The 24,670-nt window shown below is 38.3% G+C and overlaps 16 non-coding genes across 16 annotated transcripts; 2 read left to right on the forward strand and 14 right to left on the reverse strand.

Annotated features, from left to right (window-relative positions):
* Positions 1 to 5,072: 5,072 nt before the first annotated feature.
* On the forward strand, positions 5,073 to 5,144 carry TRNAE-CUC (transfer RNA glutamic acid (anticodon CUC)). The gene has a single exon. It is a non-coding gene; the product is annotated as a tRNA-Glu (tRNA).
* Positions 5,145 to 15,103: 9,959 nt separating this feature from the next.
* Positions 15,104 to 15,175, forward strand: TRNAE-CUC (transfer RNA glutamic acid (anticodon CUC)). The gene has a single exon. It is a non-coding gene; the product is annotated as a tRNA-Glu (tRNA).
* Positions 15,176 to 22,097: 6,922 nt separating this feature from the next.
* On the reverse strand, positions 22,098 to 22,169 carry TRNAE-CUC (transfer RNA glutamic acid (anticodon CUC)). Its single transcript has one exon. It is a non-coding gene; the product is annotated as a tRNA-Glu (tRNA).
* A 234-nt stretch (positions 22,170 to 22,403) lies between these two features.
* Positions 22,404 to 22,475, reverse strand: TRNAE-CUC (transfer RNA glutamic acid (anticodon CUC)). Its single transcript has one exon. It is a non-coding gene; the product is annotated as a tRNA-Glu (tRNA).
* An 83-nt stretch (positions 22,476 to 22,558) lies between these two features.
* On the reverse strand, positions 22,559 to 22,630 carry TRNAE-CUC (transfer RNA glutamic acid (anticodon CUC)). The gene has a single exon. It is a non-coding gene; the product is annotated as a tRNA-Glu (tRNA).
* Positions 22,631 to 22,710: 80 nt separating this feature from the next.
* On the reverse strand, positions 22,711 to 22,782 carry TRNAE-CUC (transfer RNA glutamic acid (anticodon CUC)). Its single transcript has one exon. It is a non-coding gene; the product is annotated as a tRNA-Glu (tRNA).
* An 83-nt stretch (positions 22,783 to 22,865) lies between these two features.
* TRNAE-CUC (transfer RNA glutamic acid (anticodon CUC)) lies at positions 22,866 to 22,937 on the reverse strand. Its single transcript has one exon. It is a non-coding gene; the product is annotated as a tRNA-Glu (tRNA).
* Positions 22,938 to 23,019: 82 nt separating this feature from the next.
* On the reverse strand, positions 23,020 to 23,091 carry TRNAE-CUC (transfer RNA glutamic acid (anticodon CUC)). The gene has a single exon. It is a non-coding gene; the product is annotated as a tRNA-Glu (tRNA).
* An 82-nt stretch (positions 23,092 to 23,173) lies between these two features.
* On the reverse strand, positions 23,174 to 23,245 carry TRNAE-CUC (transfer RNA glutamic acid (anticodon CUC)). Its single transcript has one exon. It is a non-coding gene; the product is annotated as a tRNA-Glu (tRNA).
* An 82-nt stretch (positions 23,246 to 23,327) lies between these two features.
* On the reverse strand, positions 23,328 to 23,399 carry TRNAE-CUC (transfer RNA glutamic acid (anticodon CUC)). Its single transcript has one exon. It is a non-coding gene; the product is annotated as a tRNA-Glu (tRNA).
* An 80-nt stretch (positions 23,400 to 23,479) lies between these two features.
* On the reverse strand, positions 23,480 to 23,551 carry TRNAE-CUC (transfer RNA glutamic acid (anticodon CUC)). The gene has a single exon. It is a non-coding gene; the product is annotated as a tRNA-Glu (tRNA).
* Positions 23,552 to 23,634: 83 nt separating this feature from the next.
* TRNAE-CUC (transfer RNA glutamic acid (anticodon CUC)) lies at positions 23,635 to 23,706 on the reverse strand. The gene has a single exon. It is a non-coding gene; the product is annotated as a tRNA-Glu (tRNA).
* Positions 23,707 to 23,942: 236 nt separating this feature from the next.
* On the reverse strand, positions 23,943 to 24,014 carry TRNAE-CUC (transfer RNA glutamic acid (anticodon CUC)). The gene has a single exon. It is a non-coding gene; the product is annotated as a tRNA-Glu (tRNA).
* Positions 24,015 to 24,097: 83 nt separating this feature from the next.
* On the reverse strand, positions 24,098 to 24,169 carry TRNAE-CUC (transfer RNA glutamic acid (anticodon CUC)). The gene has a single exon. It is a non-coding gene; the product is annotated as a tRNA-Glu (tRNA).
* Positions 24,170 to 24,403: 234 nt separating this feature from the next.
* Positions 24,404 to 24,475, reverse strand: TRNAE-CUC (transfer RNA glutamic acid (anticodon CUC)). Its single transcript has one exon. It is a non-coding gene; the product is annotated as a tRNA-Glu (tRNA).
* An 82-nt stretch (positions 24,476 to 24,557) lies between these two features.
* On the reverse strand, positions 24,558 to 24,629 carry TRNAE-CUC (transfer RNA glutamic acid (anticodon CUC)). Its single transcript has one exon. It is a non-coding gene; the product is annotated as a tRNA-Glu (tRNA).
* Between the last annotated feature and the right edge of the window lie 41 nt (positions 24,630 to 24,670).

Here is a 24,670-nt window from a genome sequence, read left to right on the forward strand (position 1 = left end):
CTGGAAGAAAACCTGTTAGTATTGTCTCTTTGTTTCTCATGTGGTCTCACATACATAAAGTACAAGAGTGTAGAACTTCATATGACATCGTTAACGGAATTTTCCTGAAATCAGGAATTGTTATACGGATAAAATTAAAGGATGGAACATGTTTAGAGGACTTGCACGTGACATCCAACTATAGTTCTCAACAAATGTGTTACAGATGAAAATGTCTGTATTGACTCTATTTTCTGGTACTTACGTTTTATTTATTTATGTTCCTCAAATTCATTGGGAAGCAAGTAAAGACTGTGCCTGTGTGCGTGATAAAACGTAAATGTACCGTATAATTAAGGGATTTTTTTCTTTCTTAAAATAAAAACTACAATTTTAGTCCATCTCATATCTGCTAAGGAGGTAGCGGACCAAAAATAGATACTGTTTATTAAAGGTCGTTAACAGCAGGGGTTTCATTCAGTCAGAGGGAAAAAAAAAAGAATAATTGGAAGTTTCTATATTCGTTCGAACTGCGATATACTTCTTCCTATTATTTTAAGAACCATTTCCTTGCCATTTGTCTGCATCAGAAAGGAAACGCCAAAAATCACTAGAATGTGCAGATTTACCCGAAGTACGTACTAGATCACTAGTTCAATAGCAAATCACTAAATCTAGTCCGAAATTACTAAATGTGGCATCCCTGCTTTTGACCACATGTTCATAAACAGTTTTTCATGTTTCGATGAGTAGATTCACCTCCCAAATGCTGTGAACAGTGCACCCTGTATACATATATATATATATATATATATATATATATATATATATATATATATATATATATATATATATATATATATATATATATATATATATATATATATATATATATATATATATACACATTAGAGATCTGCAAGAGCCGAATTTTTCGGCCCGAGCCTAATCCGGCAGGAATGTAGCTAGGCCCGACCCAGCCCCATGCAGGCTCGGATAATTTTGGAAATTTTTGTCCCAAACCCGGCCCGGCCCAAATTAATAGTGGAGCCAACTCGCCCAAGCCCGGCCGGTCACTAGGGTGAACAATTAATTCTCTATATAGAAAAAGTTGAGCCGCTAAGCAATACAAACTGTAAACGTTGCATTGTTTGTAATACCTTTCACTCCTCGTTAGTTTTATTGCAATTATCATTTAACTAGAGTCAATAATTATTAAAGAACTACAAATAATCGCCCGAACCCAGCCCTACTTGAAGCGCCGGCCCGCCCTAGCCCAGCCTGGGCTAAGGAAACAGCAGAGCTGGACCGCCTGAGCCCGAACCGTGCAGTGCACTAATGTATATAGAATAAAGTAGCCAAATCCGGCACCCCAGTTTGTTTTTCAGTCCTATAGAATTAGAATTTGTCATTTTTAAGTATTCAATATAAAAAGTTAAACAAGTTTCTTATGTTCAGTTGGCGGTAGAAAGTTGATAAGCCTAACGTGGTTGAAGCTATAAAGTTTTTTCTGAAACCTATCAAATTCATGAGTCTGAAAAAAGATAGACTAAATCAGCATCCTCGTATATTACTAGCAGTGAGTTACCTAAAAATTACCAAATAAACTGAAGAAAATTAAATATGAACAGATAAGGACGTACCATGACTTTATTTCAGAAAACATAAATAATTTGACTGATAAAACACATAAAAATGTTGAAGAAATATAAACATTTTTATTTTCATTGTATGTATGCGCTTCTTGCGTAAACGTTCAATATAATTATGAAAACTGTTCAATAAACAAACAAACAAAAAACACCAATCACAATCATCGGGAAACGTCACATATGTAATCGTCTTTGTCAGCTCCAATACATTCAACATGTGCCCAGTCTGAACACATAAGACGCATAACTCACATTTCATCATTGTCTGAACAGAACATACATGAAACATCATTTTCTGGTGAAGCAGTGTATTCAATGAGAATTTCAAGTGTTGAAAAGAGAGCTGAATTCTGAGATACTGAGCGTTCTTTCATCACATTTCCTTCGATCTCACAGCAGTTATGGCCTCAGTCATATTTTCTTTTGGCCAATTGTGATTATAGTGCGTGGTTTTCTTTCCGTTTCCCTAATTAAGGCGCTGCAACAATGAAAAACTCCCTTAGAACTCGAACAACTCTATTTCATTTTATATAGGACTATAGCCTATAAAGATTAGAAGCTATAGGGTCTACTAATGACATATATGCCATTAAAGAGGGTGCCGGTTTAGGACTCCAAAAGGGGTGCCGGATTAGGATTTCAGCACATGGCGGAAACAAACGTAATAGTTTCGCAATTAAAGCTTATAATGCATTACTAAACACGTATTTACTAACTTTGTAGTTCCTTAATTAGCTACTATAATGAAAATTTTGCCTACTCATACTCATTTATCGTGAAACTTCAGATTTCTCTGACACTACCAAAACTTGCAAGTCACTCAAATCACAATGCCTACTGATTCTCAGCCCCCAAACTGTGTAGGATTACTTTCTAATATCAGCGCCTTTTCTTAATCGGAGTAAGTAATGTGCCCAGCACAACACTTGGCTGTTTACGCTTCACAGAGACGCTAGAGACTGAGGCGCCGGATTAGGGATAAGGGGCTGATACTGGTAACTTTCCTCTCTCTCTCTCTCTCTCTGTATGTACGTATGCATGTATAATCTCCAACATATTTAAATTAGAAAAATGTTTCAGAAACATTTCCGGTAAAATTCATTTTAGGTATAACAAGGATATTGTACTTTTATTGTAACTGAATCATATATTATGAGAATAATGTAAAAGTATTTCTTTGATATATAATAAAATACTATCAGCTAAAAGCACAAACTATATTTCATAAAGATGAGAGTAAACAGTTTCTATTCATTTTTAATATCTGTTTTAACTTTTTTAATTAAACATTAGATAAAACATTCTGAAAATAATTCTAAAATACTGTATGAAAATATTTTATTTAACCCTAGGAAGTCCAAGGGAGGGGGCTTCTCGAACCCACTCGTTTGTATTTCTTGAAAAAAAAACCGTCGTAAGTCTTGATTAAAATATTGAGAATTTTATTTGTTGTCTATTATTACTTCTTTGATAAATCCATATCATTAATGTGCGTTATTATTTAGTAACTTGTAAATTAAAAATTATTTCTAAGTAGTGGGCTCATCGAACCCCCTCCTTGGACTTCCATGTGACATTTTCTACAAGTATATTTCCTGAACTTAGATTTTTTCGTTTGTATTTAACAAGGATTGTGTTCTTATGTTGGGAAACAACATATCAGCCACGAGTAAGTTCTGAATGCTTATTCTATATTCATTTGTTGTTAGATGGCATTATGTGAATTATAGTATGTTATACTGGGGGTTCGAGGAGCCTCCCCTTGGACCTACTTGAGACAAAAAACATTCTTGGACTTCTTAGGGTTACGTTACAGGAGAAGGTAACAAAAACATTTCCATACAAAATTAATAGGCGTTTTAAAAGTATTTCTGGAAAATATTTCTCATATTACGAACAAATTTATTTTTAAAATATTCGAAACATTTTTAAAATTATATTTCATACATTTTCTCGTAACAATACAAAAGATTGCAGGTAACACGTTGGACAACATTTGTAAAATATATGGAATATATTTCCTATTTTTTTATATCATGTATGTAAAACATTTTTAATATTACTTTGAAAACATTTTCTCTCTCAACATTGAAAACATATTACATTACATTTAACACAATAGTACAATTTGTGAAAATTTTCCTTAGATTATTTTCCTTGTAACGTTCTAAAAATATACTTATTGTACTTCATAAAATGTTTTCCAAACATTTTTAAAAAATATTTCCGGTAAATATTTGGGATATTTCTCAGATATAACAAGGAATATATTTTCTCCAGTAACGGAAGAGTATATTCTGAAAACAATGTAAAAATATTTCTATAATATATCAGAAAATGTTGTTCACTAAAAACACAAAATATTTTCTAAAACATAACAGAAAACATTTTCTATTCATTTTTAATATGTTTTCTTTTCCCTGTTTTAAAGTTTTATATTCAAAATTCGATAAAATATTCTGGAAATAAGACTAAAATATTGTACGAAAATATACCGTTTAAGTTATAACAGAAGGTTACCAAAATACTTTTGTTAAAATCAAGTAAACCTTTTTAAAACATTTCTGAAAAATATTTCTTATATTACGAAAGAATTTATTTTTAAAACATTCTAAACGTTTTAAAAATATATGTTCAATATGTTTTCTTGTAAAAATAGAAAATATTGCAAATAACCTATTAGAAAACATTTTTCAAATATATGGAATATATTTCCTTTCATTGTTTCCCATATCATATATTAAAAACATTTTTATTATCATTTCGAAAATATTTTCCTTCTCAACAGTGAAAACATATTAGATTACATCCAATAAAATATTTCTAATACATTTTGTGAATATTTTCCTAGATATACTTTCCGGCTAACATTCTCAAAATGTACTTTCGGTAATTTCTAAACTGTTTTCTAAACATTTTTGGGAAAATATTTTCCGGAAATATTCGGAATACATTAGGGAAACCAGCATGGAAATCTCCAGAGAAGGAAAACCTTTTGGAAACCAAGGAAAATATTTTCTTTTGGTTGAGAAAATATTCCTTGCTGTGTGGGATGTGCACATACTTCGGGAGGTGATTCGTGATATTAGTGACATCAGGTGTGCACATCTTTCTGTTCTGTTCCAATTGTGACAATTCGATTTTCGATTCCAAGTTGGCACCCCTGTCACTCGTACACGACACGGGAATCGACAACATGGCAGAAGACATTTTGTCTTCTTTTGATGTCATGAATCACCTCTCGCAGTTTGTGCGCATTTTTCAGATTCAGCCTGTATATCTTGAAGTAGAGAAAAAAAGTGGCTAGGATACCTGGCTCTCACCCAGAGGGCCCGGGTTCGATTCACTGTGCCGGAAGCATCATTTCGTTCTTTGATTTTAAACAAGTAAAGAAATCTTTAGTCAGTTTCATATACAATTAACTTGTAACACCCGTTGAAGTCCGGCATGGTCTAGTGGCTAGGATACCTGGCTCTCACCCAGGAGGCCCGGGTTCGATTCCCGGTGCCGGAAGTGTTATTTTGTTCTTTGATTAAAAATGTGGCTAATTATTATTAATCTTCGGTTTTTGTCTTGCAGAAAATAATCAATTTGTATTGTGTGTTCCGCCTTACCTGTTAATCGCTATAAAGAAAGTGGTACGTAACTAACGCATGCTGATTTGGTGTTGGCTTGTATTCCTCTGCAAAATAATTTACTTCTTTTAATTATTACTTTCACTGTGTAATAATCAAACAAACCTATGGCATTGTTATAAATCATAAATATTAAATAGGATATGAATACTGTTGTTTATCTTTGTTCAAAGGTAAGGTTGAACAAATAGTAGTTTTCCATGAAAAAGTTTTGCTGGTGCCGAGTGTGATCGTCTAGTTGCAATGGTCAATATGAAAACTTATAAAAGGCGAAGATTGAGGAGCATATAGGGGATGCAACTTCTGCAATTGGTGGTATAAGAATGGGGAAAAAGTAGGAGTACCCAGAGAAAACTCACGGACACAATGTTGTCCACCACAAAGTTACTTGTTCGAGGATCGAACCGGGGACCCCATGCAGCAGAGAAAAGCGATGTATTAAAGTTCAATAGGGGTAAATTGTGGTTGTTAGACAGCAGATAACGAGCATCTCGGAAAAAGGCCGACTTTTCGGGGTTCAGGATAACCACCTGTCCCGAATTTTCGCGGCAAAACATCTCTATTTTTTTTTAATTCAGCTTCCCGAATTACTCTTAAGAGGGATACATTATATACCGGGGTGCCAAATTATCCAAAACTCTTACAAAATATGTAACAGAAATTAATATTTGTAAATTAATTTCTATGACTGTCGAGATACCGGTATGGTTCTATCGTTGAAAGTTTTTGTGTTGGTAGCCGTTGCAATTATCGCCAATGAAGTCATTCTACGTTTCCTTAGTAGCAAGAAAGCTTTCGGTTAGTTGTCGCGTGCTTAGCTTTTGGTTTTCTACGCTTGCCTTTGGAAAGCACGCTTTCATACAATCTGCCTTTTGTTGTACTTGTAAGCGATGCTTTAGACCCTTCGCAGAGCGTCATAGCATCACAGGCCATTCATAGGCTATTGACTTGACTTTACTTGTAAAACGCTTGCGCCAAGCTTGAATGGAACACTAAATTCAAGGTTGCCCCCATGTCACTTCATTACTGGAATCCAGCTTGCGGCATGCTTGCACGTTGTCCAATCAAGCTGGATGCAAGCTTGGCCGACTTGCAATTCAAGCTTCCAGCAAGCGGTTTGCAAGTTGTATCTGATACTAGTGTTATATTGGTTCAATGGTTCAACTAACCGCTACCAAGTTAGTTCGAGTTTTCTGTTTCGTATCTTTTTAGTTTAAATTTTCATTCATGAATATATGTATTCCTATCAATTATTCTTAATAAGCTGTTCCATGTACAAATTTGGATATCAGGAAGGAACCTGCGATCCGCACATGTTCGAATCTCGAACCTGACAACTTGTCAAATTTCTGGATGATGGGTCTGGTTGTCCATATAGTTATCGGGAGTGTTTTCCAGAAGTTCCCTTTCCGTATGACCAGGCGATGACTTATTTATGGAACGAGCCACCACCATACGTAGAAGTAGGCATTATCATATACGAACTGTACTTCATTTGAAGAAAAGAAATATATCCTCAAGTTAATCATTTATGTTATCGACTAATACAATCAGTCTCCTCGTTGATTTAACTCATTACTAAAGACTTCATGGTTAAAATAAAATGTGTCGCAAATTCTGGAGGTTTTCTAGATGACATAATAGTAACTTTTAAATACCAACATTTCGCAACACACCCCATGGAAGTGCGCGATAGATTAGTGTGTCGCAACACACCGGTTGGGAACAACTACTATAGTACTTAATACATTTATATTTAAGTTCTACTAATACAGTTCTACATTATACTACAGTTCTACAGTTAGTTTACTCTAGATAATAGGGATATGTGAGTAAAGTGAGTAAATAATTGTTGTCTTAAATATGACATATGTGTACGCATTTATGAAAGTGCGTGTATATTCATGACTGTTTATTTGTTGGTTTTTTGCCTCCCCTGTTGGTATCGATCCTTTGCCCTTTCCCAATCACCCTTGGAAAAATACCGTGGGCCTCTCTGGACATCCTACATTTCACTTTCAGAAGTTAGTCTGTTCCCAACAGCACACTAGGATTTGTTTTATTTTAATATTAATAGAACAAATGTATTGATTTGTCGTAACTCATGCAGTGCAAAAACATTCTTATTCATAAGTATAGAAGTACACACGGAAGAATCCAGAAAGAGATTGGAAAATATAGGCAGGGACGTACGGAGAAATTTATTTCGGGAGGGATCCAAAGCTTTTCGGGGCGGGGGTCCAAACACAATTTCAGGCTAAATTATATTTAAAATTGTAAAATTGCCCCTAAATTTAAACTACATTTACAAAAAAAGTCCGGATTTCGGGGGGGGGGGTCCGGACCAACCCCTGCGTACCTCCCTAAATACAGGGCATATCAGAAAGGGCTTTACAACTTTGAAAACTTATGTTGATTTATTCATATATCTTACAGACATGGTTTTGGTGTCATTTTGTAGCAAAATAGGGTATACATCAAATGTTGACTAACGTAGTACACTAGTTCAGAAACAAGCCACTGCAAGCGCTAGCGTCAGTTGCAGCAAAGATAGCTGCTTTTACTGGTCCCGAGCGTGCTAGCTGTGTGTATTGGCTTGAAGAATCCATGTCTGCACTGGCGTATTTACGATTTTGTTTCAGTGGGGGGGCTTTGCTAACTTTCAGGGGGGGGGGACTTTGCCTGAAAACGTGAAAATTTTGCAAGATATTTCATATACTTTACTATAGTAAATAAGGTTTCGGGGGGCTTAAGCCCGGAAGTCCCCCCTAAATACGCCAGTGCATGTCTATGACTAGGGATGCGCACGAGACGAGTCGAGACAGGATTTTCCTGGCAAAATTCGACTCGAGACACGGCTCTTCCAATAGAGAAATATACATTTTTCGAGTCGAGACATCACTTTTACAGCACATTTTCGAGACGAGACAGTCACAAATCTTGTCTCATGCGCATCCCTATCTATGACAACTGTGCAACGTAGTTTTCGTACAAAGTATGGTAAAGATTCTCCCAGTAGACCTACTATTTATCAATGGCATAAGTATTTTATTGTAACTGGATGTTCGCTAAGACACAACAAACCTTCAGGTCGTTCCCCTACGTCTGAAGACGTTGTAGATTAAGTGAAACAAGCTTTGTGGACAGTCCTAGAAAACAGGGCCGGATTTAGCATTTTGGCGCCCCTAGGCCCAATAGTTTTTTCCGCCCCCTAGTCTGGTTAAAGTTACTTTCCAAAAAACCTTTAATCAGGCCTATATGTTAATTGCTTAAACACTACTCCACAGTAGCAATACGATGCGTACCGCTCAACGACATCCTTACAGCCAGTTCTCCCGTGCTTGAGATCAATGTTGTAACGAAGTTGATGCATAATGTTGAAAAATAGTTTAACTTTACTAACAATTATTTGTTACAATGAACTTCAAAATCAGAATGCTTTATTAGCCTGATTTTTAAAAATCAATTCAAAAACTATGTTAAGTTATGGCTATTTTTATTTCTAGATTTTTTATTTTTTTCTCTCGGCCGTGCGCCCCCTGGGAGCTTGCGCCCATAGGCCCGGGCCTACCGGGCCTATTGAGAAATCCGGACCTGTTAGAAAATCAACCCGGCGTACTTCTCGATAGCTGGGCGTCCCACACATGACAGTTCGGCGTGTGTTGAGAAGACGGTTGCATCTCAACAGTGGCGGATCCAGGGGGGGGGGCGATCGGGGCGATCGTCCCCCCAGAAGACGAGACTTTTTTTATTTTATACATATAAATAAAACTCATTCCAGAGTTTGAAGCTGTTAAGTAACAGTATGACAACCCACCGCCCCCAGAAGTCCGTCCTGGATCCGCCACTGCATCTCAAACTATACAAATTACAATTGGTGCAGGAATTAAAAGAAGAAGTCACACCTAACATGCTGCAGCGAGTTTGGCAAAGAAATCGACTTCAGATGGGATATGTACCCCATCACCAACGGAAACCACATTGAACCTCTCTCTGCATAAGGTAGAAAACTTGATGGATTTTGCTACCAAATGACATCAAAACCGCGTCTCTAAGATAAATGAATAAATCAAAATGAATCTTCAGTTTTAAACTCCCTTTTGATACACCTTGTATATCTCCCTCTCCCGAAATACGAAACAAAGGACATCCAAAATATTATATATATACAGGGGTGCCCACAAGGGGGGGCTATGACGCAAACTGCGTCATTGAAATATTTGGGGGGGGGTTAAAAATCTATATAAATATGTTTGAGGAGATGTAAAAATTAATCGAATTTTTTTTTCATGGAAGAACACCTACGGATAGACAATTGGGGGGGTGCGTCATGGACATAAGGGGGGTGGGCACCACTGATATATATATATATATGTAAACAATACTCTAAGAAAACGATATATTCTGAACAACAATCACTCTGACGAAATAAAATCCTACGCATGCTTAAAAAATTATTGGGGCAGACATATCCCACCTCTATCCCGTTTCTAACGTCACTTGTGGTAGTAGCAATAACTCAGAATTTTTTTTGAATGCACGCGCAATTTTTTTATAGCTATTATTCAATAATGGAAAGTGCCACGCCTTTCAGGAAATGTAGAAAATAAACAGTTATTCACATTTCATCTATCATATGCAACAGCATTTCCTGATTTCATTGTTAAGAGTTGGATGCACAGTGAACAATATATGAAAAAAAGATATATATATCCACTCATTTTACTTTTCCAGTTCAAACATGACAAGACAACAATAACTAAATAACAAAAAAATTAGGGAAAATATTGTATTCTTGCTTTCACCAATTATGGCCCAGTTATTTGAACTGTTTTGAGATTTGAAATGCTTTGATTTTTGTCAACTGTTTCCCATGTGCAACGAGCGTTCAGTTGGAACGTTGAAACTGACAGTTTATAAGAATCGAATTAGATTCAACGGTTCGGTGGTGATTCTTTATGTGACGAACGAGTGCACGACAACAAGACATTTCTGCATGTTGTTGATGTTTAGTTATTTATTTTCTTTATTCATTTTGAAAGGAGACACCAGATCTTCGATATACGTGGGTCTGCGTTCGTTTACCACTATTAGGCAACAATTTTTGGAGTTAGAAAACTAAAAAAATGTAAATCAAATTTTTAAGTTTTACGTCCGACGGTTATGGCATGTAGGCTAAAGGGAGGCGGTCAGGGGCGGGTCCAGGACCGACTTCTGGGGGAGGGTTGTCATATTGCTACTTAGAGCGACTTTTAACAGCTTCAAACTCTGGGATGGGTTTTATTTATATGTATAAAATAAGAAAGTTTACTCTTCTGGGGGGCGATCGCCCCGATTGCCCCCCCGGATCAGCCACTGGAGGCGGTATGATGAGAAGTCAATGAAATAGTGAAATGAAGAAGGTGGGAAGAAACGGGAGAATGCTGAGAAAATCCACGCACACGGTATTTGTCCATAACAAAGTTCACTTGGCTCGAGCTGAGATCGAACCAAGGACTCCGGAGGTGAACGCTCTATCATTGAGCCACCGTGGCCCCAGTTAGAAAGCTAGTGGAGAAAGACAAATTATGAAGTAACAGTGGCGTATTAAGGGGGCTATCGGCCTCAACCCCCCCGCGAAATAAATTTAACTTCACTAAAATTTGTCGGAACCCGAAAGGAAAAATATGTGTGTTTATTCACGTATTGTGCATAGCCCCCCGAAACAAAATCCTAAATACACCACTGTGAAGTAGCAAACTGCAATCTGCGAAGAAAGAAATAGCAGAGATGAGACTCGAAGGTGCAGACAACTAGTGTCTTGATTCTTGTCTCGAACTACCAGTCTCGGCAAGCAAATCATTACACAATATTCTCCAATAATAAACATGGTTTAAATGTTTTTATTAAGGATGGACAAAACCGGTTTTTATAAAAACTGGAAACCGGTTTCTAGAAAAAATCCAAACCCGAAAAACCGACATTTCGTTTTTTCTCCAAAACCGGTTCGGTTTTTCACCGAAACCGGTTTCGTTTCCCCCCAAAACCGGTTTCGGTTTTCTTCAACCGGTTCACTCATTTCGGTTAAAACTTTTGGAAAACACATAAAACTATTTCTGTGGAAACGGGTTCGGTTTTCGGAGAACAACGAAACACTATTCTGGTCAGAAATAGAACAAATTTTGAAAAAAAAAATGGAACCGGTTTTGAAGAAAACCGAAACCAGATCCAGTGAAAACTCACACCGGTTTTGGAGAAAACCGAAACCGTTTTCGGTTAAAAACGAACCGGTTTTTCTAAAAACCGAAAAAACCGGTTTTTGTGCCCACCACTAGTTATTATGCCACACACATTGCTTGGACCTCTCGTAACGCGGAAGGATTTTAACAACTTCTACATGAAATTAAGATTTTTAAATAAATTTTAGGCACAAATTTTCTACATATATTTGCAAAACAAGGCGAGACAATTACAGCTTTCCGAGAATCGAGTCGAAAATACAAATAAGTTTTCGATAATCGAGGCGAGACGAGAATTGAAAAAAAATATACAAGACGAGACGAGAGAAACTTTCGGGGGCACGGTGGCTTAGTGATAGAGCGCTTACCTTTGGTGCGTTGGGTCCTTGATTCGATCCCCGGCCAAGTTAGGGGTGTTCGATAAGGCTGAGGACCTATCGAATTTCGGGAGTGAAAATTTATCGAGTTGTCATCAGTTACTCGAAACCGTTCGAGTATTTGATATTATCGAAATTTCGAGTATTATCGAAGTTTCGTGTATTATCGACGTTTCGAGTATTATCGAAGTTTCGGGTATTATCGAAATTTCGAGTATTATCGAAGTTTCGGGTATTATCGACATTTCGAGTATTATCGAAGTTTAGGGTGTTATCAAAAGTAGTGATGGACACTTCGGTTCCTTTACCTCTCCAATGATTTCTTCTTGCAGCCAAACTAATCAAACAACTTTTTTCATCTGATAAGTTATTGCAAAGTTGTATTTGTCGAAATCATATGTAAAATTATTTTTCTGACTGACCCGTTATTGGCGCAATCGGCAAAGTGACTATTAGTAGACTAATGGTGACTTGGGTTCCATTCCATTCGGGTGTTGCATGTTTTCTCTTCCTCTTTCTTTCTTCTGACAGACTGCTTAAGCCTTGTACAGATCTGTGGGGAAAAAACTTTTTCTTCACTTCATTGCTAAGGAGAGGTTTTAATATGAACACCCTGCATATATATAATACATATTATATACAACTATGATAACCTCGAATGCATTGTTTCTTTCGAACACTCCGATAACCCGAACTTTTCAAAATATTCAAGCGACTCGACAAATGCGATCATATTGATATATTTCTGTATTTGCTGCTTTCAAACAATTCGAGACTCTTGAACAGTTCGAGTGTCTCGAAGTTGTCTAATGTTTCTTAAATTTCGAGTGCCTCAAACACTTCGAGAGTCTCGATCATTTCGAGAGTCTCGAACATTTCGAGAGTCTCGATCATTTCGAGAGTCTCGAACATTTCGAGAGTCTCGATCATTTCGAGAGTCTCAATCACTTCGGGAGTCTCGAAAGTTCGATAATTCGATAAAATTAAAATTCTTTATCGATGAAACGGTTTTGAAATTTTCTCGAATTGTTATCGATTATTCGATTATCGGAACAGCCCTAGGCCAAGTAAGCTTGTGGTGGACAACATCGTGTCCGTGGCTTCTCTCGGAATACTCCCGTTTTCTTCTATATTCTCATTCCACCAATACTTCCATCTTTATTCACTTGCTTTAATCATCGTCTCCATTAGCTAACGGGCAGTGGCGTATTTAAGGGGCTTCCGGGCTTAAGCCCTCCTCCCGAAATCCAATAAGCTATTTTAAAGTAAATGGAATATCTTGCAGAATTTTCACATTTCCAGAAGTAGAGTTAGCAAAGCCCCCCCCCAAACAAAATCCTAAATACGCCACTGCTAACAGGAATAATCGTGGGACGTTAAATTGACAAGATACAAGCTTTCCGAGAATTGATATTGGACGAGACTTCAAAATTTACCAGACGACACTGAAAACTTAGTTCTCATCTCGTCTTGTGAGCATCACTGCTAGAAACAGTATTCTATTAAATCTATTTTGCTGTTTCATAGCCCTTCTATGGACTAACGCCGCAAGTTTAGTTTAACGTTCTATAGTTGGTGGTATAGCAGTGGCGGATCAAGAAGGTAAAAACTGGGGGGCAGCTAGAACCGAATATTTCATGAGTTTACTACTAACTTTCAAAAATATATAAATAATAGTTTTAATCACTTTTGTCACTCAAAAAAGTGGGAGTCTACTCCTCCCCGACCCTGGGCTACATCCGCCACTGTGTTATAGAAGTATTTGCTATACTACGAGGCAGCCGAATTAACGTTTAGAATGAACCTATGAGCTTGCGACATACTATTGCAGAAGTTGCGGTGAGAAGTTTTGCCTTTGAGCGGGTGACAGGCCGGTGACCAGCCCAGAAAAGTAGAGGGGGCGGTAGAAGTTAAGGGGAGCCCGATCCAACCATATTATAGTTCATCACTATATCATAGTTCATTTTTAAGCCTACCGTGAAAATTTTAGGGGCCAGTAAAATTTAGGGGGGCAAGGACCCCCTGTACCCCCCTTGGATACGGGCCTGGCGGGTAAATGTTGAGTGATGTTAACGAAGTTTTCGTCTCACTAAGAAAATATATAACTTGTTAGCCAAGAGGTAAATAAACATCACAAGGTCGACAACATCACTGTAAGGGGTTGGTCGACATACGAGTAGTGTCTACGCTCCAGTGTTGAAATGGGTCAGGGAATTAACACTAGAGACAGGAAGACTCACGTTTCACCAATTCTGGTGACTTGAAGTGACCCGGAGAGACTCGTGACGCGGTTACACCTGAAGGGGACGAAAATTCATCATGTGGTTCGAATTCGACGTTCAACTGTAGGTCCACGACTCTTATAACCTCGCTGCTGAAAGGGACATTAAACTGATCATCAAATCATTATTTACATTTGAGCCTTCCCTCAAGAACTGCCACAGTTTATTCCCAGCGATTCTAGTAACAGTGCCTAGAATGAAGTCAGATCAACGCAAAAGTGCATTTTTGACAGGAAACGAAACATATTGTTATAGAATGAATTAGTTTGCATATTGGCAGAATTATATTTCCATTGATGACAAGATGTGGCAGAAAATCGGGTCCCATTTCAACTACTGCATCTCTTAGTTGTCTTTTAAAGCTGGGAAGTAAATTATAATAACTTCTCAAAAAAAAAAAAAAAAAAAAAGTTTCGTGAGATGAGAGAGAGACGATTTTAACATGGAGTCTGAGAAATTCTACCAACCGATTCGGGCGAACCGGCTGAATGATATCACCGCTTGTTCCAACTATAAGTTTAGGTAATAGTTACATTTTTAACCAAATTTTATGTCATTTAGCAACATTCTGTAGCATCTGTTGGCAACACTGTCTCAGCTGTTTAGTTCTTGCTCTTCGACTTCGATACCTGATCAGGGCTCGAAGGCTTTTTCTTGTAGCCTATTTTCTCAACCAGCTGCTGTAAACTAGGCCTATATCTTTCACATTTAGATAATATAAATGAAAAACGAAACAAGTCGCCAATCTATAACTAACAGTGGTCATAATGTTGAACTTATAATGGAAATATGTGGTAATACCACGTGCAACGTGCACTTACTGCTGGCTAGATATATCAAACGCTCAGACGGTAGCCAGTAGAGTTGAGGTTCGAAAGAACACTTTGTGCAACATCTATCCGTGAGATAAGTAATTACGAGTTACTTGTTCAGTTCGGTGCGGGAAAGGGAGCCTTCACGTCCGGCATGGTCTAGTGGCTAGGATACCTGGCTCTCACCCAGGAGGCCCGGGTTCGATTCCCGGTGCCGGAAGTACAATTTTATTTCACAATAAAAAATGTAAACAATACAAACACTGTCATGGTTTCATTATAGAAACGAAATCATTTGGTAATTTTTCTTATTTGATAGTGGCGAGGCTAATGAGACATCGATCTATATCTTAACGTGAGTCCCGAACCACATGATCTCCCGCTGAGAATCGAACCCAGGTCTTCCATATCAAAGGTATAATCATTTCGTAGTATGGAAACTAGAATAAAGGTTGTTACCCTTACATTTTTATTGTTATAATTTTCAATACGTGTGCAATATATTGAACTGACATCATGGTGTTAAGATAATTTGCTTTCCGGTCAAGTAAGTTTGAGGTGGGCAACATCCGTGGGGTTTCTCGGGTACCTTAATTTACTCCTATATTTTCATTCCGCCATTTCTTTCCTCATTCATTTGCCTTAATCATTCGTTTCCCTTAGCCTAAAGGGCATAATGGTGCCACGTTAAACTGAGAACTTTCATTTCAACGTAATTTACTGAGTTCATTATTTTTCAGGGAGCGACATAATTTTTCGTTGAAAATGATACAGTACAATCAAACTTTGATTATGTCATAATGCTGCTTTTAAGAAGGGTAAATGGATCGAAATTTGATCTACAAAGATAGTTATATGTTCTTAAAACCCTGTTTAATAGTTATGTTAGATTCAAACTCGAGTACTCTTATGGCATCCCAACAGTCAGAAAAAACAAAGCACGTCTTGAAGCGATTCAATCTCGTTTTGTGAGGTACTTAACTTATAAGGAAACCGGACTATATCCAAAATTCGAAAAATATACCGACCTCCTTCGTAAGCACGATATCTCATCACCCAACTCTTGATTTTCTTAATGAAATTATTGCAAAATAATATAGACTCAGTGGCGTATTTACGATTTTTTTTCGGGGCGGCTTTGCCTGAAAATATCAAAATTCTGCAAGATATTTCACATACTTTACTATAGTAAGTAAGATTTCGGGGGGGGGGGTGCTATCTTACGCCCTAAATACGCCACTGTATAGACTCTGAGTATTTACTATCCCAGATAGAATTACATGTTCCAGGTAAACGCACACGTCCTAGAAATATTACTTTTCATTTACCTACAGCTAGAACAAATACGTTATACATGTCACCTATTAGGAGAATGTGTTATATTTTTAACTCCTATGCTGAAAGTCATCCTGAACTTGACATATTTACTATAAATGATCGTTCTCTAAGAACTATTGTGCAATCTTATTGAAGACTCATTAATTAAAATGGCCATATCTATAAATGTGTATTTGTAATTATGTAAGTGAATTCATGCATGCTCTAATTATATACAAACTGACTAGGTCACTATCATTAGGTAATATACCTGTTGTGATCTATATGTAACCATAAATAAATAAATAAATAAATAAATAAATAAATAAATAAAATATATTAGTTTTGTCAGAATCAATTCCCATCTCCTCTACTATATGCTGAAGAGGGTAAATGTTAAATTTCAGGGATAGTTCAGAGTACTTTAGCGCAATTGCGGAAGGGGCACAATTGAACTGCCATAATATGTATTCGTAATTGAGAAAGCACATTTGAATAATCAAAATAATAATATATTCGAGCATTTACACATTCACGACGAATATATACGAGCATAAACATTTTCAACGAACTTAAAAGTTCGTTACTGAATTCTCTATGTCTCTATGTGTGTCAGGCCCGTAGCCAGCCCAAAAATGTAGGGGGGGCGGCTAAAGTTAGGGGGGGCCGATCCAACCATATGATAGTTAATCACATATTATAGTTCTTTTGCAAGCCTACTATAAAAATTTTAGGGGGCCAGCAAAAATTTAGGAGGACTCGGCCCCCCTAGACCCCCCTGGATACGGGCCTGGTGTGTGTATGTGTCTGTCATTTGCGAATTTTCCAATTTGAGTCCTCCATTCACTAGAGCATTAAAAACTCTGAGAAAGTGATGGAATTTTTCGCGTCACTCTTACCGTTCCTGAGATATTGACCAAAAAAGTTCGGATTTCGGGAGATTTAATTAGCCATATCTCGGGAACCGTAAGTCATAGAGAGATGATATTTTGCGAATTTTTCAATTTTGAGCCCCCCCCCCATTTTGAGCATGGGCCTTCGTAAAACAACAGAACGTAGAACATTTTAACAGAACTCTTAAACAAAACATGTGGAAAAAGTTTAGTACTGAATGAAATCATAAATGGATAGACATATTACAAGAATTGTTTAATGAGTATAATAATAAAGTATATAGAACAATTAGTATAAAGCCTGTAGAAGTTAATAAGAAAAATCAATTCTTTTTAAGTTCGATCTAGCATTGCTCTTCGATCATTCTCAACTGTTTATTTTTTCTTTAGTTTCTTTAGATAAGTCATTCATATTTTGATTATGACTTTTTTATTTTTTCGAAAAATCTGACAATCATTTTACTGGCTTAGAAGTCAGCTTCGTCAGTGTTTTGAAAATGCTGCATCATTCGTGTCATATTATCACCGCTACACCATTTTAATGCAAAATAGGTGAACAGTAGCTGTTCGCTACGAAATGAAAACGATTCCCCATGTAGACATTTGAACCAACATGTAGTCGAAGCGTTAATCTAACTTAAGAGGTTTGATTCAGAGCGTTATTTGAGGGGGACAGATGGCAATTGACCCCCCCTTGAGTTTCAGAAACACATTCTCTTTAACAAATTCTGCATTTATATATTAGTAATAAATAAACGTCAAACTTATGTCAATGGACAACCTTGGCCCGCCTTGGCAAAATCTAAAATGACAATACTGATTTGATTGGGTGAAAATATAATGGAACCATTCTTTCGTTTTACTCATTTTTTATAAGCCCGGAAAATTATTTTAACACCATGGTAATGATAGTTCGATATATTGTACACACCATGATAATTCGATGTGTTGTCCTAATAATGATCTAATCATGATATCGATGCAATAATAAGCCTTATTCTAGTGTCTATAATACAAGTTAATTCCCTATATCACTGGCAAATGATTTCTTTAGCTACATTTTTCAATCAAAGAACAAAATAACACTTCCGGCACCGGGAATCAAACCCGGGCCTCCTGGGTGAGAGCCAGGTATCCTAGCCACTAGAACATGCCGTACTCCAATGAGTATTACAAATTAATTGTATATGAAACTGACTGATGATTTCTTTACTTGTTTAAAATCAAAGAACGAAATGACGCTTCCGGCACAGGGAATCGAACCCGGGCTCCTGGCCACTTTTTTCATTTTCTTTATTGCAGTAGAATTACATATTAGACAAAAAGTACAGTCAAATTACATGAATATCAGAGAACAGTTATTGCTTTCTATTAGTAGTGTGACAGAATCAGAATGTACGATTATACATTGGTAAGACCAGTGGCGTAACTAAGGGCTTGGGGGACACCCCGCAGACAACGTGGAATTGGGCCTCTTCTCTACGTCCTACATCACGATTTGGAAGCCCGTGATGGCTTGGGGCCCCCCGCAATGCGGGGTCTGCGGAGCCCTTATTTACGCCCCTGGGTAAGACGTCCAAAGGTGAGGACGTTAGTTATAATCTTCAACTAGAGCTACATCGAGGAAATTTGCAAAGAGGACTTTCCTTCTAGTTGGTGGAAAATGTCTATATCTGGTATACTAGTAATCTTGGTATTCGGTGATACGGCGTAACTCAGGAGTAAGGATATAATGAACAGAGTCGATATAAACCATGGCACTGAGTTCTGTTTCGCGCTTGGAAAGAGACGGAAATCAGGAAATAAGACTAGATCACTGGTAACAGAGGCTGGCACTGTATGGCAAATAGTACTGATCATAAGTTGAAACTTGACCCAAATATGAATTGTATTACAACAGTATGTTAATCGATGTTCCAAATCATCGACACGACCACACTTGATACAAAGGGCACTGCCACTGAAGTGTAAGCGATGTCGTTTAGCACGAGTAAGGCCCGTATCTACGGGGGGTCTAGAGGAGGCCGGGCCCTGCCTAAAAGTTTCACGAAGGGCTTGCAAATGAACTATAGTATGGTGATAAACTATAACCGCCCTCTAACTTCTACCGCTCCCCCCTTACATTTTTGGGCTGGCTACCGGCCTGGCACAAGTGTCCACCACAGCATACCGACTCCATATTGTCGGTCAAGAAAGGTGAGAGGCAAAAATATTGCTCCACACTCTCGTCCATTGTCGTGCAGGGTGCTTTTCGTTGAGGTAATGATTGAGGAGAGAGAGTTGGCGAAGTAAATACTGATACAAGTCCTTCACTGAACTATTCAACGGAGCAGTCAGAGCTGCAGACGCATAAGAACAAATAACATCACTGCAATACCAATAAACATAAGGGATATGGCAGATATTAAGTAGAAATGTATATGAAACAGTGTCAAGACAGTGAGTATGAAAGAAGAGTATGGTTGATTCCCATAAGGTAGGGTGTAAGGCTCTGGAAGCCTCGGAATAGAAACAAAGCCCGAGCTTTGAGGCCGACCATCAGCTTTTAGCGAGAAGCATGTGAAGGGATACTTAACTCTGACGACGTCACCATGCCAAAGAAACCAGTTAACAACACTTGTAATGCGTTGAACAATATCATTGGGCATATGAAGCAGCTGACACACATACCACAATTTTGATAGAGCATAAGTATACAGAAAGTATATCCGAGACAATAAACACAACTGGCGTGATCGATGTGACTGGAGGACATGCCGGATGCTGTTTACGAGTAAGTTATAGTTCACATGGACTGTGTCAAGAATGGTAGAGGAAAATGTGATTCCCAAGATTTTTAACTGAGGCACAATGTTAGCGATAGTTGGATACACAGAAGAAACTTGAGTGCCATGAACCAAAACCTTAGTTTTCGACTGATTGACCTGAGCGGTGTATTCTATAAAACAGGTGTCGAGGGCCCGAATATCACTGGAATTGTGGATGAAAACTGTCACATTATCAGCCTAACTGCAGACTCCTAAGGTATGACCATGAAAGAAAAGGCCAGAGAGACGAGCATTAATACTGTAAAGAGGAGGCCAAAGAGAAATGGCAAACAAGCTCGTACTCACAAGGAGAAAGCAGACTTTGGTAAATGAACTTCTTGGCCATTTTTTGCAAGGTGACAGTGCACATTTAAAGTGTTCATATTACAAACTGGGGGAGCGCAATGGCCTAATATAGAAGATAAAAAGCGTCTTAAAGTTTTCGACTGGCCACATATATCGTACGTTGCGCATAATTCATCAAGTGACGGCATGGCAGAATCAGTAGTTTAAGTCAATTTTCTGAAGGTCGAAGGAAAAGAATTCTTCGTGAGGAGACACTTAACATTTCCAAAGGAATTCCTCATTCACATCATAGATGCCTAAAGGCATTTAAAAGATCTCAAATTTAATTCAAATGTACTGGTAGTTATTGGTGCAGCCCCCTCAGAAAATCCTGCATATATATAGAGAGAGTCTTCCAAAAGTCCTCAAAAAAAGTAAAAAGCTGTAACTTTGAAAGTAGTACTTACAATTTTGTATTTTGTTTGTAATGTTTACTGGAAATGTTAAAATTTTTGTTCGGAACAGTGAGCGGAAGTAAACGTTGACGTCATAACTGCAAATCACGTGACAAAGATGGTGTCTACTCAAGAGAAAGCGCAGTGTGTGGCGTGGTTTGTGAGTTAAAATCTAGTGTTTTGGTGAGAAGAAAATTCCGACAAAAATATCACAAACAACCACCCGCAGGTTCCAGTATCAAGAGATGGTACGATAAGTTCCTAGCTACCGGAAGTGTCTTGGACTTGCCTCGTAGCGGAAGGCCAACAACCAGTGTTGATGTGATTCAGTCCGTGCAGGAAAGCGTGTTGCGAAGTCCAAAGAAATCGTTTAAACGCAGATCCTTGAAGCTGCGAGTGCCAATGACAACGCTACACAATATCCTTCGTAAGAAAATGATACAGAAGTTTACAAGCAAAAACCGAAAGATGTTCAGGACCTCCGGAAGAAGATACGTGATGTGATTGGGAGTATTACGGATGAAGCACGTCGAAATGCCATTCTTGGATTCCCGAAAAGACTTCAGCAATGTTTGGACGTAAATGGTGCTCAGCTGGAGGATTGGCGTTGAAAAAAATGCTTGGAAACAAAGTTTCAGGCTTTCTTACAAGTCCACTAAAAGTTTTGTACAAATACAATAAATAGTTACAAAGTTACAGGTTTTTAGTTTTTTGCAGGACTTTTGGAAGAATATATATATAAGTTGTGTTTATTAATTAGTAAGTCAGACCTGACTCTATTTATTTATTCTAAGTATAGTGTAATATATAATTTTACTATATTTTTTCTGTGTAAATGTATGTAAATATCAATTAGATATTTATTATCTAAACCATTTATATATACTAAAATTTTCTCAAGATTTTGTTTCAGTTAGTTAGATCGGATATTATTCTTGCGCTCACCTGTTCATAGACCTGGTTGAGAGGCTAGTTTTGAAGATTTCTCCTCGTTGCTTGCTTTTTCCAGTAATTTTCCATTGCTCCAGAAGTTTCCAGAACCGTTGCTAAGTTAATTTTTTCTACATTTTTTCTGTCCCCGGCAAAACATAAAAAGGCGAATTTTTAAAATGGCTTTCGCTGTTTCAGCTAGGGAGGCCTATAGGGTGGAGGTCTCTATTCTGGTGGCTGTTTCAGTAAGAAGGAAATTAGCAAGTAAGCTTTTTTTCGGGAGTTTGTTAGTTAGAATAGTTACTGGATGTTCAATGGATACGTTAGTCCTTGGCTTCCAGTCCCGCTAGAGAAAGTGGTCTCTGGCCATAACTTATATGATTTCCCAAGATAGGAGTAGGAATTAAAGAATCAAGTAGGGAGTTTGAGCTCTACGTCACAATAATAAGTAACACTTCCGGCACCGGGAATCGAACCCGGGCCTCCTGGGTGAGAGCCAGGTATCCTAGCCACTAGACCATGCCGGACTTAAGAAACTACTCCAGGCTAATTCTATATGTAACTGACAGATGATTTCTTTGCATTTTTAATGAAAGGACAAAATAACACTTACTGCAACGGGAATCAAACCCGGGCCTCCTGGGTGAGAGCCAGGTATCCTAGCCACTAGACCATGCCGGACTTAAGAAACTATTGCAGGCTAATTCTATATGTAACTAACAGATGATTCTACATTTTTAAATCAAAGGACAAAATAACACTTCCGGTACCGGGAATCGAACCCAGGCCTCCTGGGTGAGAGCCAGGTATCCTAGCCACTAGACCATCCCGGACTTAAGAAACTATTGCGGGCTAATTCTATATGTAACTGAGAGATGATTTCTTTGCATTGTTTAATCAAAGGACAAAATAACACTTCCTGCAACGGGAATCAAACCCGGGCCTCCTGGGTGAGAGCCAGGTATCCTAGCCACTAGACCATGCCGGACTTAAGAAACTATTGCAGGCTAATTCTATATGTAACTAACAGATGATTCTACATTTTTAAATCAAAGGACAAAATAACACTTCCGGTACCGGGAATCGAACCCAGGCCTCCTGGGTGAGAGCCAGGTATCCTAGCCACTAGACCATCCCGGACTTAAGAAACTATTGCGGGCTAATTCTATATGTAACTGACAGATGATTTCTTTGCATTGTTTAATCAAAGGACAAAATAACACTTCCGGTACCGGGAATCGAACCCGGGCCTCCTGGGTGAGAGCCAGGTATCCTAGCCACTAGACCATGCCGGACTTAAGAAACTATTGCAGGCTAATTCTATATGTAACTAACAGATGATTTCTTTGCATTTTTAATGAAAGGACAAAATAACACTTCCTGCAACGGGAATCAAACCCGGGCCTCCTGGGTGAGAGCCAGGTATCCTAGCCACTAGACCATGCCGGACTTAAGAAAATACTCCAGGCTAATTCTATATGTAACTGACAGATGATTTCTTTGCATTTTTAATGAAAGGACAAAATAAAACTTCCTGCAACGGGAATCGAACCCGGGCCTCCTGGGTGAGAGCCAGGTATCCTAGCCACTAGACCATGCCGGACTTAAGAAACTACTCCAGGCTAATTCTATATGTAACTGACAGATGATTTCTTTGCATTTTTAATGAAAGGACAAAATAACACTTCCTGCAACGGGAATCAAACCCGGGCCTCCTGGGTGAGAGCCAGGTATCCTAGCCACTAGACCATGCCGGACTTAAGAAACTATTGCAGGCTTATTCTATATGTAACTAACAGATGATTCTACATTTTTAAATCAAAGGACAAAATAACACTTCCGGTACCGGGAATCGAACCCAGGCCTCCTGGGTGAGAGCCAGGTATCCTAGCCACTAGACCATCCCGGACTTAAGAAACTATTGCGGGCTAATTCTATATGTAACTGACAGATGATTTCTTTGCATTGTTTAATCAAAGGACAAAATAACACTTCCGGTACCGGGAATCGAACCCGGGCCTCCTGGGTGAGAGCCAGGTATCCTAGCCACTAGACCATGCCGGACTTAAGAAACTATTGCAGGCTAATTCTATATGTAACTAACACATGATTTCTTTGCATTTTTAATGAAAGGACAAAATAACACTTCCTGCAACGGGAATCAAACCCGGGCCTCCTGGGTGAGAGCCAGGTATCCTAGCCAGTAGACCATGCCGGACTTAAGAAAATACTCCAGGCTAATTCTATATGTAACTGACAGATGATTTCTTTGCATTTTTAATGAAAGGACAAAATAACACTTCCTGCAACGGGAATCGAACCCGGGCCTCCTGGGTGAGAGCCAGGTATCCTAGCCACTAGACCATGCCGGACTTAAGAAACTATTGCAGGCTAATTCTATATGTAACTGACAGATGATTTCTTTGCATTGTTTAATCAAAGGACAAAATAACACTTCCGACACCGGGAATCGAACCCGGGCCTCCTGGGTGAGAGCCAGGTATCCTAGCCACTAGACCATGCCGGACTTAAGAAACTACTCCAGGCTAATTCTATATGTAACTGACAGATGATTTCTTTGCATTTTTAATGAAAGGACAAAATAACACTTACTGCAACGGGAATCAAACCCGGGCCTCCTGTGTGAGAGGCAGGTATCCTAGCCACTAGACCATGCCGGACTTAAGAAACTATTGCAGGCTAATTCTATATGTAACTAACAGATGATTCTACATTTTTAAATCAAAGGACAAAATAACACTTCCGGTACCGGGAATCGAACCCAGGCCTCCTGGGTGAGAGCCAGGTATCCTAGCCACTAGACCATCCCGGACTTAAGAAACTACTCCAGGCTAATTCTATATGTAACTGACAGATGATTTCTTTGCATTTTTAATGAAAGGACAAAATAACACTTCCTGCAACGGGAATCAAACCCGGGCCTCCTGGGTGAGAGCCAGGTATCCTAGCCACTAGACCATGCCGGACTTAAGAAACTATTGCAGGCTAATTCTATATGTAACTAACA

Source organism: Thermobia domestica, chromosome 5, assembly GCF_964235325.1.
Source record: "Thermobia domestica chromosome 5, izTheDome1.hap1.1, whole genome shotgun sequence".
Taxonomy (NCBI): Eukaryota; Metazoa; Arthropoda; class Insecta; order Zygentoma; family Lepismatidae; genus Thermobia; species Thermobia domestica.